The sequence below is a fragment of the Tamandua tetradactyla genome, chromosome 1 (assembly GCF_023851605.1).
Source record: "Tamandua tetradactyla isolate mTamTet1 chromosome 1, mTamTet1.pri, whole genome shotgun sequence".
Lineage (NCBI taxonomy): Eukaryota > Metazoa > Chordata > Mammalia > Pilosa > Myrmecophagidae > Tamandua > Tamandua tetradactyla.
The window spans coordinates 24,701,182-24,716,818 of NC_135327.1; the positions used below are offsets into that span (position 1 = coordinate 24,701,182).

At 41.5% G+C, this 15,637-nt stretch overlaps 1 protein-coding gene and 1 pseudogene across 2 annotated transcripts in view; both read left to right on the plus strand.

The window, feature by feature from the left end:
• PTPRA (protein tyrosine phosphatase receptor type A) overlaps positions 1-15,637 on the plus strand; it is a 253,295-nt gene that overhangs the window by 75,411 nt on the left and 162,247 nt on the right. Inside the window, exon 1 of one of the 2 annotated variants that reach the window (XM_077112345.1) lies at positions 689-1,695. The exons of the other annotated variant lie outside the window; for it this stretch is intronic. The gene's annotated coding sequence lies outside the window, so the exon portion shown is untranslated. Of the gene's footprint in view, positions 1-688; positions 1,696-15,637 lie in introns of those variants that run through there. 2 annotated transcript variants of the gene reach the window in all.
• Positions 1,695-13,116, plus strand: LOC143643993 (large ribosomal subunit protein eL43 pseudogene; annotated as a pseudogene).

Consider the following 15,637-nt stretch of genomic DNA (forward strand, 5'->3'; position numbering starts at 1 on the left):
GCAAAGAGATGGAAACAGCCAAAATCTCCATCAACAGAAGAGTGGCTAAACAAACTGTGGTATATACATACGATGGAATATTATGCAGCTTTAAGACAAGATAAACTTATGAACCATGTAATAACATGGATGGACATAAAGAACATTATGCTGAGTGAGTCTAGCCAAAAACTAAAGGACAAATACTGTATGGTCCCACTGATGTGAACGGACATTCGAGAATAAACTTGGAATATGTCATTGGTAACAGAGTCCAGCAGGAGTTAGAAACAGGGTAAGATAATGGGTAATTGGAGCTGAAGGGATACAGACTGCGCAACAGGACTGGATACAAAAACTCAAAAATGGACAGCACAATAATACCTAATTGTAAAGTAATCATGTTAAAATACTGAATGAAGCTGCATCTGAGCTATAGGGTTTTTTTTTGTTTTTGTTTGCTTGTTGGTTTGTTTGTTGTTGTTGTTTTTTACTATTATTACTACTTTTATTTCTTTTCTTTATATTAACATTTTATATCTTTTTCTGTTGTGTTGCTAGTTCTTCTAAACCGATGCAAATGTACTAAGAAACAATGATCATGCATCTATGTGATGATGTTAAGAATTACTGAGTGCATATGTAGAATGGTATGATTTCTAAATGTTGTGTTAATTTCTTTTTTTTATCTTTCCGTTAATAAAAAAATAAAAAAAAAACCTGATAATGCAAATGATTCTTATCTTTAAATATGCAAATAAATTCTGTCTGATGAAAGGAATCTCCTCTCCATAGAAAAGCCAATTTTGCTTCTATTTGATAATTTGTTTCAAAATTCCTTATCTGAAAATGTACTTGTTCTTTGGATTGTCCTTTGAACTGGTTGTAACAACTTGCAAATTCCTGCATTTAATTGAGTTAAATAAAATCTTTGACATTTGTTCAAAAGAAAATGATGTGTGATGTACACTGACCCTTTGGCTGCATCTGTCAACTGATCATGTTGGCTGTTTGACCACTGGCCTTTTCTATTGTCAGTTGTCTTTAACATTAATTGTATAAGTAGTCTAGTTAGTTTTTATATTCCTCTAATATGGGACTTTCCTATCTTATTGTTACCTATGTTTAATAAACTGAGGTTATGGTCCTCACATTTGGGTAACATTAAAATGAATAAACACTTTCCCTTGTATTGTCAGGTACAGGGGGGAGTTTGGAATCAGATTTTAGGATCCCACTTCTCATCTGCTGTGCACTTTGAGAATTCTGTCAACTCAGATTCAATTCCTAATCTGTTGAAAAGAAAGCAGTTTTTAGTGTAAAGCATTTCAAAGTTTAAGACTGAATACCATGTAAGTGTTAAATGATTGTAATGAAATTGTTTTCTGTCAAAAACAGAGGCAAAAAAGACCTTTATTACAAGATGTTTATTTGGCACAAAATTCATATTTTGGGTAGCACATTACCTAATTTAATTTGTATGTTTGGTTTAGTTGAGCACCATAAGTACATGGAATCTTGAATACTGCATGAGCTCTTATTGGTTTGTACAGGTAATTGTGATGCCCTGATATATCTGAGATATTTCCGAGGATAATTTGGGCAGTGAATAAAGAAGTATTTACAAAGTCCTTTTTGGAAGAAAGAAGGAAATATTCAACTTCCCCACTTGAAGAGTTTCTGATATTCTCACAAGCAGTGGGGACAACCAAATCAGTAAGCTAAGCCCTCCATCTTGGGATTTGCCCCTAGGAAACTTATTCCTGCAAAGGATAGGCGAAGCCTTTTATAATTATCCTAATAGTCACCCCAGAGAACCTCTTGTTGTTCAGATGTGGCCTCTCTCCCTAAGTCAGCTTGGCAGGTGAACTCACTGCCCTCCCCCCTACAGGGGCATGACTCCCAGGGTGTAAATCTCCTTGGCAACATGGGATAGGACTCCCGGGGATGAGCCCCAGGACCTGGCATCATGGGACTGAGAAAGCCTTCTTGACCAAAAGGGTAAAGAGAGAAATGAGACAAAATAAAATTTTAGTGGCTGAGGGATTTCAAACAGAGTCAAGAGGTTATCCTTGACTCTGTTATTCTTATGCATTATATAGATACCCCTTTTTAGTTTATGGTGCATAAAGTGGCTGGAGGGAAGTAGCTGAAACTTTGGAGCTGTGTTCCAGTAGCCAGTCTTGAAGATGATTGTATAATGATGCTTTTACAGTGTGACTGTGTGATTATGAAAACCTTGAGTTTATCTAGTGTGTGGACAGATGAGTAAAAAATATGGGTAAAATTAAATAAATAATAGGGAGGATAAGGGATAAAATTAATTGGGTAAATTGAAATACTAGTGGTCAGTGAGAGATGAGTTAAGGAGCATGGGATGTATAAGTTTTTTTTCTTTTCATTTCTTTTTCTGAAGTGATGCAAATGTTCTAAAAATGATCATGGTGATAAATAAATACACAACTATATGATAATATTGTGAACCTTTGCTTGTATACCATGTATGGACTGTATGTGTGTAAAGATTAGTCAATCAAAGTATTTTTAAAAATCGGACCCTTAGTGGATATGTGATTTCCAAATATTTTCTCCCATTCTGTAGGTTGTGTTTTTAATTTTATGATAAAGTCCTTTGATACACAAGAAATTTAAATTTTGTTGATGTCTCATTTATCTCTTTTTTCTTTTGTTGCTCATGCTTTGATTGTAAAGTCAAAGAAACCATTGGCTAACACAGGGTCCTTAAAATGCTTTGCTGTGTTTTCTTTCAGGAGTTTTATAGTTCTGGTTCTTATATTAAGGCTTGTTTTGGCTTGGTAAAACTGATGATGTACAATATACCAGAAATGGACTGGCTTTTAACAATGGGGATTATTGGCTTGCAGGTTTACAATTCTAAGGCTATGAAAATGTCCAAATTAGGGCATCAGTAGGATGATACCTTCTCTGAAGAATGGTTACCAGTGAGCTTGGGCTCCTTTGTCAGACAGCAAGGCACATGGTATTGTCTGCTGTCCTCTCACCCAGGTTTTGTTGCTTGGTCCAGTTTCTGGCTTCATTGGTTTTCTCTGTCAGCTTCCGTGGGTGTGTCCTTGTCTCTCAGCTTCTCTGGGGCCATTTCGGTAAGCTTCTCTTAATTTTGACTCTTTTAACTTCTGTCTCTCTTTCTGTCTTTTAACCTTTTTTAAAGACTCCAATAAGTGGATTAAGACCCACCCTGGGACAGGCCTCAAGAGAAATAACGTAATCAAAAGGTTCGTCACACAATAGTTCTACACTCACAGGAATGGTTGAAAAGAACATGACCTTTTCTCTAGTATGTAACAGCTTTTTTTTTAGCTACAACACCAAAGCAAAGATCCATGAAAGAAAGAAACTGGTTTTCATTAATATTAAAAACTTCCACTCTCAGAAAGACCTGTTAACAAATGAAAAGACAAGCCACAAATTGGGAGAAAATATTTGGAAAACATATATCCAATAAAGGGATTGTTTCTTAAATATACAAAGAACTTTCAAAACTCAACAATAAAAAAAAAAATCCCAATTTAAAAATGTGCAGAAGATATGAACATCTCACCAAAGATAAGCAGAGTGGCAAATGAGAATATGAAAAGATGTTCAACATCATATGTCATTAGGCAATTGGAGATTAAAACAATGAGATGCCACAACATACCCATAAGTGGCTAAAATCCAAAACACTAACACCAAGTGCTGGAAAGAATGTAGAGCAACATTGTTGGAGGGAATACAAAATGGCCACTTTAAGATAGTCAGGGAGTTTACAACAAATTAAACATAGTCTTACCATATGTATTAGGGTTCTCTAGAGAAGCAGAATTGACAGGAAATATCCATAAATATAAAATTTATAAAGATGTCTCATGTAACTGTGGGAATGTAGAGTCCAAAATCCGGAGGGTAGGCCGTGAAGCTGACAACTCAGATGGAGAGTCTGAACGAACTCCACAGGAGAGGCTTGCTGGCTGAAGCAGGAAGAAAGGAGCTGTCTCTTCTGAATCCTCCTTAAAAGCCTTCCATTGATTAGGTTAAATGTCACTCATTACAGAAAACACTCCCCTTGGCTGATTATAAATGGAGTCAGCTGTGGATGCAACTGATGTGATCATGATTTAATTCTATGAAATGTGCTCATAGCAACAGACAGGCCAGCACTTGCCCAACCAGACAAATGGGTACCACCACCTGGCCAAGTTGACACATGAACCTGACCATGACAGTCCATCCCTTGTCAACTTGGCATCTGTATACATTACCTTAAACCATACTTAATTTCTAAATAGAAAACAACAGAAGACACATTTTTTCCTCACCTAACAGTACTTAACTGTTCTGCATACAACCTGAAACACATTAAATCTCCCCAGTATAGGGTGCAAGTCCTTGGGTAATATTCATTCTTAAACTTGATCCCATACAACTTAAATACTATAACATGAACAAAACAGCATTACAGTCTCATTTCTATAACTAATCACATGGTTGTAGTTCATATTTACCACTACCTTCTTACACTACCCATTCCATGTTCCCTTTACCCTCAGCAAGCACTTCAACTGGCCATGGTTCTTGACATGGTTGGGTGAACCAAACCTTAATTCCTGAAGTTTCAGAGCCTTTGGTAGTCCTGCCTGGATTGGGTTGTTACAGTTTTCCATTGATTTTAATCACCGGGCATGGTAGTGCTAAAAGAAAGCCCTAGGGGATCTCCTATATTCCAGGAAAACTCTTCTTTACCTCCATTGTGTAGTTGCAGTCCTATTTCCCCCGATAGTCAGGGTCAGTCACCCCAGGCAATAATGTAATCCCTTCTTGGCTTGTTGATCCAGGGGCATGAGTAGCCCAGAGTGACCAGGTGGCAGTCTTAGGTTCCAATTCAATGGAATCATTGTTGTTTCTCCTGGTGGAAGCACTCCCCCTTTTGGAACTAAAATCTATACACCAACAGAGCTCAGGGTCGAGGGACAGGAAGCAGAAATTTTCCTAGTGGATCACTAGGGATAATAGTGAGTGGTATGACTCCCATTTCCACCCCTTGGTTCCTGGACCATGGACCCTGGCTATGGGAGAAGCTGCACCATATAGTGGATGCTGATTTAGAGCATACACAGCTTCCTGGAGAACATTACCTCAGCCCTTCAAGGTATAGCCGCCTAGTTGGCACTGTAATTGAGTTTTCAAAAGGCCATTCCACTGTTCTGTCATTCCAGCTACCTCTGGATGATGGGGAACAAGGTAAGACCAGAGAATTCCATGAGCATGTGCCCATTCCTGCACTTTATTTGCTGTGGCGTGTTCCTTGATCAGAAGCAATGCTGTATGGAATACTATGACAATGGATAAGGCATTGTGTAAGTCCATGGATGATAGTTTGGCAGAAGCATTGCATGCAGGGAAAGCAAACCTATATCCAGAGTATGTATCTATTCTGATTAGAGCAAATCGCTGCCCCTTCCATGAAGGGAGTGGTCCAATGTAATCAACCTACCCCCATGTAGCTGACTGGTCACCTCAAAGAATGGTGCCATATCAGGGGGCTGAGTATGGGCCTCTGCTACTGGCAGATTGGGCTTTCAGCAGTGGCTGTAACCAGGTCAGCCTTGGTGAGTGGAAGTCCATGTTGCTGAGCCCATGCATAACCTCCATCCCTACCACCATGACTGCTTTGTTCATGAGCCCACTCTGGGTAGTGACAGGAGTTGTTGGGAAAAGAGGATGACTGGTATCCACAGAACAGGTTATTATTAGAACCTTCCTCTGCTGAGGTCACCCTCTGGTGCGCATTTACATGGGACACAAATATCTTCATGTTTTTAGCCCACTCAGAAAGGTTTATCCACATACCTCTTCCTTGGACCTCTTTGTCACTGATTTTCCAATTATGGTCTTTCCAAGTCCCTGACCATCCAGCCAAACCATTAGCAACAGCCCATGAGTCAGTATAGAAGTGCACCTCCAGCCAGTTTTCCTTCCAAGGAAAATGAACAACCAGGTGCACTGCTCGAAGTTCTGCCCACTGGGAGGATTTCCCCTCACCACTATCCTTCAAGGACACCCCAGAAAGAGGGTGTAGTGCTGCAGCTGTCCACTTTCGGGTGGTAACTGCATATCAGGCCGAACCATCTGTAAACCAGGCCCGAGTTTTCTCTTCCTCAGTGAATTCACTGTAAGAAACTCCCCAAGAAGCCATAGCTCTGGTCTGGGAAAGAGAAGGTAATGTGGCAGGAGTGGAGACCATGGGCATTTGGGCCACTTCCTCATGTTAACTTACTTGTGCCTCAGGACCTGCTCTGACCCTATCTTGTATATACCATTTCCATTTTATTATGGAGTGCTGCTGCACACTCCTCCGTACTTATGGCTTGTTGGGTCAGACAACACCCAACTCATGATAGGCAACTCAGGTCTCATAGTAACTTGGTGGCCCATGGTTAAGCGTTCAGTCTCTACTAAGGCCCAGTAGCAGGCCAAAAGCTGTTTCTCAAAAGGAGAGTAGTTATCTGCAGCACATGGTAAGACTTTGCTCCAAAATCTTAGCGTCTGTGTTGTGATTCTCCTATAGGGCCTGCCAAAGGCTCCACACAGCATCTCTGTTTACCACTGACACTTCCATCGCCATTGGATCTGCTGGATCATAGGGTCCAAGTGGCAGAGCAGCTTGTGTAGCAGCCTGGACCTGTCACAGAGCCTCCTCTTGTTCAGGTCCACACTCAAAATTCGCAGTTTTTCTGGTCACTCCATAAATGGGCTGGAGTAGCATACCCTGATGAGGAATATGTTGTTGCCAAATTCCAAAGACCAAGTAGGCATTGTGCCTCTTTTTTGGTCAGAGGAGGGGCCAGATGCAGCAACTTATCTTTCACCTTAGAAGGGATATCTTGACATGCCTCACACCATTGGACACCTAGAAAATTCACTGTGGTGGAAGTCCCCTTTATTTTTGTTGGATTTGTCTGCCATCCTTTGACACACAAATGCCTTACCAGTAAGTCTAGAGTAGTTGCTGCTTTTTGCTCACTTGGTCCAATCAACATTATATCATCAATATAATGGACCAGTGTGATGTCTTGTGGGAGGGAGAAACAATCAAGTTCCCTGTGACAAGATTATGACATAGGGCTGGAGAGTTGACATACCCCTGAGGGAGGACAGTGAAAGTATATTGCTGACCTTGCCAGCTGAAAGCAAACTGTTTCTGGTGGTCCAAAAAGCATTTGCCACATCAATAGCTGCATACCGGGTACCAGGGGATGTATTGATTTGCTCAAGCAATGATACCACATCTGGAACAGCAGCTGCAATTGGAGTTACCACGTGGTTGAGCTTATGATAATCCACTGACATACTCCAAGACCCATCTGTTTTCTGCACAGGCAAGGTAGGAGAGTTGAATGGGGATGTGGTGGGAATCACCACCCCTGCATCCTTCAAGTCCTTACATGTCTCAGTAATCTCTGCAGTCCCTCCAGAAATCCAGTGGCAGTAATCTCTGCAGTCCCTCCAGAAATCCAGTAGTGCTTCTGATTTACTATTTTGCTTGGTAGGGGCAGTTCTAGTGGCTTCCACTTGGTATTTCCCACACAATACTCCTCACTCCATGAGTTAGCCAGTGTGGGAATTCTGCAGTTGCTCAGTATGTCTATTCCAATTTTGCATTCTGGAACTGGGGGAATAACTACGGAATCGTTTTGGGGGCCCACTGGACCCACTGTGAGATGGACCTGAGCTAAAACTCCATCAATCACCTGACCTCCATGAGCCCCCACTCTGATTGGTGGACCAGAGCAATGTTTTGGGTCCCCTGGAATTAATGTCACTTCTGAACCAGTGTCTAATAATACCCGAAATATCTGATCATTTCCTATTACCCAGTGCACATTTACCCTGCTAAAAGGCCGTCAGTCTCCTTGGGGAAGGCTTGGAGGAAGATTAACAGTATAAATTTGTGGCAGTGTAACAGGATTCTCCCCCAAAGGAACCTGACTTCCTCCTCATTCAAGGGGCTCTGGATCTGTAAACTGTCTCAAGTCTGGAAATTGAGTAAGGGGACATGACTTCTTGTTTTTGTAATTCAAGTTAGACTTCTGTTCACTTGACCTAGAACTTTTTTGTTTACACAGCTCAAACAAGAATTTAGTAGATTGACCATCTGTCGTACTTCTAGGTACCCCGTGATTTACTAGCCAATGCCACAAGTCTCTGCAAGTCAGATTATTTTGACCCCTGCTTTGAGTCTGCTATCTGTTGTGATAGCCACGTCCACCTTGTCTTTGGTGATTAAGTGCTGCCACCTGACTTCTGCCAACTCAGGATCCTATCATCCCCATTGTGTTTAAGGATTCCAGCTCAGCGACAGCAGTTCCCACAGTAATACCTGACCTACAGAGAAGTGTAACTACAGAGCTCTTCAGGGATGATGGTGCTAGTCTCACAAATTTATTTCTCACAGTTCTGGTAAAAGGTGCATCCTCCAGATATTCCTGGGCTATAAGCGCAGGCTTTGCATGATAAATCCATTCTAACATTCCAGTCTCTCTAAGCCTGTGGATCCCCTCAACTATATTATACCAAGGTAGTTCTGGCATTTGAACCTCAGGTAATATTGGCCACCTTTTGATCCATGTTTCAGCCAACCATCCAAACAAACTTAATACCTTTTCTAACCCTTTGAGCTATAACAGTGAATGCAGAATCTCTGCTTAGTGGGCTTATATCAATAAATTCATCCTGATCCTGCTTTATATTCCTCCCACCATTATCCTACACCCTTAAAATCCATTGCCACAAAATACTCTGCTCTGCAGCCCTTTCAGGCACACTGAGTGGGGCATTCTGTTCAGGGGTAGGGGAAAAAACAACAGATTAGAAGTCCAAGCTGGCTCTCTGGGTGCAGAATTAGGTTGTGGCAACATGGCAAAATGCACCAAGAAGGTTGGAATTGTCAGTAAATGTGGGGCCCATTATGGCATCTCCCTCAGGAAAATGAAACCAGGCAGCACATCAAGTACACTTGCTCCCTCTGTGGCAGAACCAAAATGAAGAGAAGAGCTGTGGGATCTGGCACTGTGTTTCCCGCAGTGCAAACAGTAGCTGGTGGTGCCTGGACCTACAGCACCACCTCTGCAGTCACGTTGTCTGACATCAGGAGACTGAAGGAATTGAAAGACCAGTAAAAGCTCCAGAATTTGAAATATTTCTAGTCTAAAATAAATGGGTTATTTTATGTAACAACAAAAAAATAATCCATTGCCACACATATTCCCCTGATTTCTATCTAGGCAAGTTGAAAAACTATCACACTTCTTTTGGAGTGTAGCATACCTCCTCATGGGTGATACTTTATACCTCATCTTTTGGGGCCTGTTGGGACTTTAGTCTAATTATAGGTCTGGAAGAATGAATGGTGGAGGTGGGTTATGAAAGGAATTAGAAGTATCTTCCAAGCCATTTGCTTCAGGGCATTCATTTGCAGTTTCATCTGATGAAACAAGATTAATAACTCTATGGCTAATCCCTTCAGGTGGAGGTTGGGTGATCAACTCCTGAGGACAGGCTGGAGGTGGGGCAGCTATGTCCTCAGGGCAGACTATTACAGGGTTATCTAGAGAAGACCTGGCACAACCTAGAGTTTCATCCTCTCCACTGACATCATTATCAATCCATATGTAGTCATCCAGTTTTTCAGGGTCCCATTCTTTTCCAATCACTGCCCTCACTTTAACAGCAGACACCATGGAAGACTGAGATTTTAGCTTACGTTGTAAAGTTGCTATTCTAACAATAAGATTCTGAGTCTGATTTTTGGAGATCCTAAGTCTTCGGCTCCAGGAAATAAAATTTTCCTTCAGGACACTCTAGAAATGTTTATATCTTTCAGATGACACATAAGCTTCTCATTTGAAGCCTTAAGCCCATCCCCTTTGCTCCTTAATGTATACAGTGTATGTAAGAACAACCAGCCAGCATCTCTATACCTCCTATTTCCACCAAACTTTGTAAAGATGTCAAAAACATTATCCCCCAGAACCTGGCTTCATACAAGCAAAGCATTAGAAGAATTGAATGGTGCTATTTTGACTATCTCTTTTGCCAACTCACCCCATGGATTGTCAATATCATTCTGATTACAGAAATCAGAGACCTTAGTGCCTTTGAGTCTAGTCAGAGTAGAAAGCCAATCGTATAAACCCATTTTTAAGATTTTGTTTCTTAAGAACCACTCCTGGTACCAAGCTGCTAGGGTTCTCTAGAGAAACAGAATCAACAGGAAATATCCATAAATACAAAATTTATAACGATGTCTCACATAACCATGGGAACGTAGAGTTCAGTATCCATAGGGCATGCTGTGAAGCTGATGACTCCAATGGAGGGTCTAGACGAACTCCACCGGAGAGGCTTGCTGGCCAAAGCAGGAAGAGAGGAACTGTCTCTTCTGAATCTTCCTTAAAAGCCTTCCATTGATTAGATCAAGCATCACTTGTTGTAGAAGACACTCCCCTTGGATGATTACCAATAGAATCAGCTATGGATGCAGCTGATGTGATCATGATTTAATTCTATGAAATGTGCTCATAGCAACAACAGACGAGCACTTACCCAACCAGATGAGTGGGTTGACCACCACCTGGCCAAGTTAAAATATGAACCTGACCATGATACCATGCAATCCAGTAATAAGATTTCTTATTATTTGCCCAATTACATTGAAAATCTAAGTCCACAAACCTTCATAAGAACTTAAATTGTGCATAGAAGGCAGTATTTACTTTCAACCTATGTGCATACTGCTTTCATATACATTACCATATTTGGGCCTCTGAAGAGGACTGGATTGCCCTTCTATTATTATCCCTGTCTCATAGTTGAGAATGATGAGGGTCAAGGAGGTTGATTCCCTTGTCCATGGTCACAAAACTGGACAGAATGATACTCAAACCCAGGCCTGCCTGACTCAATCAAAGCTCTTTCCATGACACCATTTAGAATGGACCTTGCACAGGAATGTTCATAGCAGCTTTATTCATAATTGCCCAAAATTGGAAAAACCAAGATATCCTTCAATAGATGAACGGATAAAGAAACTATGGCCAACAGAAGAGTGGCTAAACAAACTGTGGTGTATACATATGATGGATTATTATGCAACTGTAAGACAGAATAAAGTTATGAAGTATTTAACAACATGGATGGACCTTAAGTACATTATGCTGTGTGAGATTATCCAGAAACAAAAGGAAAAATACTGTATGGTCTCACTGATATGAACTGACATTAGTGAATAAACTTGGAGAATTTCATTGGTAACAGAGGCCATCAGGAGATATAAATAGGGTAAGATATTGGGTAATTGGAGCTGAAGGGATACAGATTGTGCAACAGGACTGATTGTAAAAACTCAGAAATGGATAGCACAAGGCTACCTAACTGTAATACAATTATGTTAAAATACTGAATGAAGCTGAATGTGAGAATGATAGAGGGAGGAGGGCTGGGGGTACAAATGCAATCAGAAAGGAAGATAGATGATAAAAACTGAGATGGTATAATCTAGGAATGCCTAGAGTGTATAATAATAGTGACTAAATGTACAAATTAAAAAAATGTTTTTGCTTGAGGTAGAACAAAGGAATGTCATTACTGCAGGGTGCTGAAAATAGATGGTAATTAATATTTTAAAATTTCAACTTGTGTGTGAGACTAAAGCAAAAAATATTTATCTGGTACAAAATTTATATTTGACTAGTGCATTTCCTTATATAACTTATGTAGCCAGCTTTATTGAACATCATAAGTAGATAGAACCCTGAGTCGGGCATGAGATTTTGTTGGTTTGTCCAGAGTGGTGCCCTGATAAATTCCAGAGTGATTTGAACAGTGAATAAAAAAGTATTTGCAAAGTCCCTTTAGGAAATGGTGAGAAAGGGGAAAAATTCAACTTCTCCAAGTTGAATTCTTGATATTCTCACAAGCAGTGTGGACAACCAAAGCTATAGGCTGAGCCCCCAGTCTTGGGGTTTGTTCATATGAAACTTAAACCTGCAAAGAATATGTCAAACCTACTTAAAATGAGGCCTAAGAGTCACCCCAAGAGAACCTCTTTTGTTGCTCAGATGTGGCCTCTCTCTCCAGCCAACACAACAAGCAAATTTATCACCCTCCCCCTGTCTACATGGGACATGACTCCCAGGGGTGTGGACCTTCCTGGCAACGTTGGACAGAAATCCTAGAATGAGCTGAGACTCAGAATCAAGGGATTGAGAAAAACCCTAGAATGAGCTGAGACTCAACATCAAGGGTTTGAGAAAACCTGGACCAAAAGGGAGAAGAGTGAAATGAGACAAAGTATCAATGGCTGATAGATTCCAAACAGAGTTGAGAGGTTATCCTGGACATTATTCTTACACATTAAATAGATATCACCTTGTTAGTCAAGATGAAATAGAGGGCGGGCCACAGTGGCTCAGCGGCAAGAACACTTGCCTGCCATGCCAGAGGACCTGGGTTCGATTTCTGGTGCCTGCCCATGTAAAAAAAAAATAAATAAATAAATTTTAAGCTGTAATAGAGAGGCTGGCGGGAACTGCCTGAAAATGTAGAGCTGTATTCCAGTAGCCATGTTTCTTGAAGATGATTGTATAATGATATAGCTTTCACAATGTGACTGTGTGATTGTGAAAACCTTGTGTCTGATGCTCCTTTTATCTACCTTGTCAGCAGGTGAGTAGAATGTATGGAATAAAAATAAAATAGGGGGAACAAATGTTAAATTTAGATTGAAATGTTAGTGATCAATGAAAGGGAGGGGTAAGGGGTATGGTATGTATGAATTTTTTTCTGTTGTCTTTTTATTTCTTTTTCTGAATTAGATGCAAATGTTCTAAGAAATGATCATGATGATGACTATGCAACTATGATGATATTGTGAATTACTGATTATATATGTAGAATGGAATGATCATAAGTTAAGAATATTTGTTTTTTTGTTGTATTTTTTAAAAAATTTAAAAATTAATGAAAAGAAAAGAAACTATGGCACATCCATACAATGGAACATTATTCAGTGATAAAAAGAAATGAGTTCTAATCAGCCTTCTTTGCAGAAATAGAAAAGCTAATCAAATTTATATGGATAGACGCCCCGCAGCAGCCGGCCCGCCCGCCCTCCTCTCCCCTCTTTGTCCGCCGGCCCGGCGCGCGGCGCCCATGCCCCGCAGCAGCCGGCCCACCCGCCCTCCTCTCCCCTCTTCCCCCTCCTGCTCCGGCGGCTCTCCAACCACCACCGTGCCCTCTTCGGCCTTCACTGGCTCCTCCACCACTGACCTCGACAGCCTTGCCACCCTCAGCTTTCCTCCTCCAGAGCAGCTACTGGGGGAGTGGAGACAATACAGAGCAGCTCCTGGAGCCACAACGGAGATCAAAGGGACGGCGTACCCCATCCTGGAACGGCTGACTGTCTGGGAGAATCAGCTCCGGTGAGATCACCAAGGGGCGCAGGCTTTCCCGGGCGGGACGGCAAGCGGCCGGAGTCCCTCCCTTTCTCCTTCCCAGGCCAGCTGGCAGAATTGGGCAGGCGGTCCCCTTGGGCCGCGGCATCTGGCGCCCCCACCACGCGAGGCCCCCCAGACCAACTGAGAGAGTTGGGTCGGAAATCCCCAGACTGCAGAGAACGGTGACCAGGGGGTCCCTTCCAAACACGTGACTCCCCGGTCCGGCTGGGAACAGTGCACTCTCCCGGGCTGCGACAGCTGGTGCCCTCTCGCCACGCTTGGCGCCCCGGGCCAACTAGGAAATTCGGTCGGGCGCTCTCCCGTGCTGCGGCGGCCGGCGACCCTCCCCGCGTTCGGAACCCCGGGCCGGCTGGCACTCTTCCAAGACGCTTCGGCTGCCGAACCTCCCCTACGGCGAGAATTTTCCAGAGTTAAAGGACCCACAGCAACTTTCGCTGGTGGAACCCGTAGACAAACGTGTGCCACGAGCGCCACCTACTGGGCAGGATAAGAAAAACAGAACCCAGAGATTTCACAGAAAAATCTTTCAACCTGTGGGGTCCAACACCCAGGGAAACCTGACTAAATGCCCAGACGCCAGCAGAAGATAACGGATCACACTCAGAAAATTGAAAATATGGCCCAGTCAAAGGAACAAACCAATAGTTCAAATGAGATACAGGAGCTGAAACAACTAATGCTGAATATATGAGCAGAAATGGAAAACCTCTTCAAAAACGAAATCGATAAATTGAGGGAAGACATGAAGAAGACATGGGTTGATCAAAAAGAAGAAATAGAAAAACTGAAAAAACAAATCACAGAGCTTATGGAAGTGAAGGATAAAGTAGAAAAGATGGAAAAAACAATGGATACCTACAATGATAGATTTAAAGAGACAGAAGATAGAATTAGTGATTTGGAGGATGGAACATCTGAATTCCAAAAAGAAACAGAAACTATCCGGAAAAGAATGGGAAAATTTGAGCAGGGGATCAGGGAACTGAATGACAATATGAAGTGCACAAATATACGTTTTGTGGGTGTCCCAGAAGGAGAAGAGAAGGGAAAAGGAGGAGAAAAACTAATGGAAGAAATTATCACTGAAAATTTCCCAACTCTTACGAAAGACCTAAAATTACAGATCCAAGAAGTGCAGCACACCCCAAAGAGATTAGACCCAAATAGGCTTTCCCCAAGACACTTACTAGTAATAACACTAAATGTTAATGGACTGAATTCCCCAATCAAAAGACATAGACTGGCAGCATGGATTAAAAAACAGGATCCTTCTATATGCTGTCTACAGGAAACACATCTTAGACCCAAAGATAAACATAGGTTGAAAGTGAAAGGTTGGGAAAAGATATTTCATGCAAATAACAATGAGAAAAGAGCAGGAGTGGCTGTACTAATATCCAACAAATTAGACTTCAAATGTAAAACAGTTAAAAGAGACAAAGAAGGACACTATATACTAATAAAAGGAACAATTAAACAAGAAGACATAACAATCATAAATATTTACGCACCGAACCAGAATGCCCCAAAATACGTGAGGAATACACTGCAAACACTGAAAAGGGAAATAGACACATATACCATAATAGTTGGAGACTTCAATTCACCACTCTCATCAATGGACAGAACATCTAGACAGAGGATCAATAAAGAAACAGAGAATTTGAACATTACAATAAATGAGCTAGACTTAACAGACATTTGTAGAATCTTATATATTGCCCTAGGTGTTCTTTAGGATTAGCTAGGATGGGTTTGGTTGGGGTTTGACAAGTTATGATAGGTAGCAATTCTGACAGGCTTTTAAAGTTTTCAGGAAGAGCTGAAATTGTTGCTTTCTGGGTTGAGTTTCAGGTTTGCATTACTTAGGGCACATGGCAGTGGGACAAATGTATGCATCTTCTACAAGTACATTGAACACATGATTGTGCTCTGAACACCTGATCTCTCCAGGAACCAAGTAGGCTCTGGCTCAAGCCCTCAGCTTTCACCACCAGTTTTTGACTTTCCATGCTTTAATTGTGAGAGGACTGTCAGCATAAAATTCAGTTTATCTTTCTCTTTGAGATTGAGCATATTAAACAAAAACTTAGTAACCATAGTATTACTTATTTATCTGGACC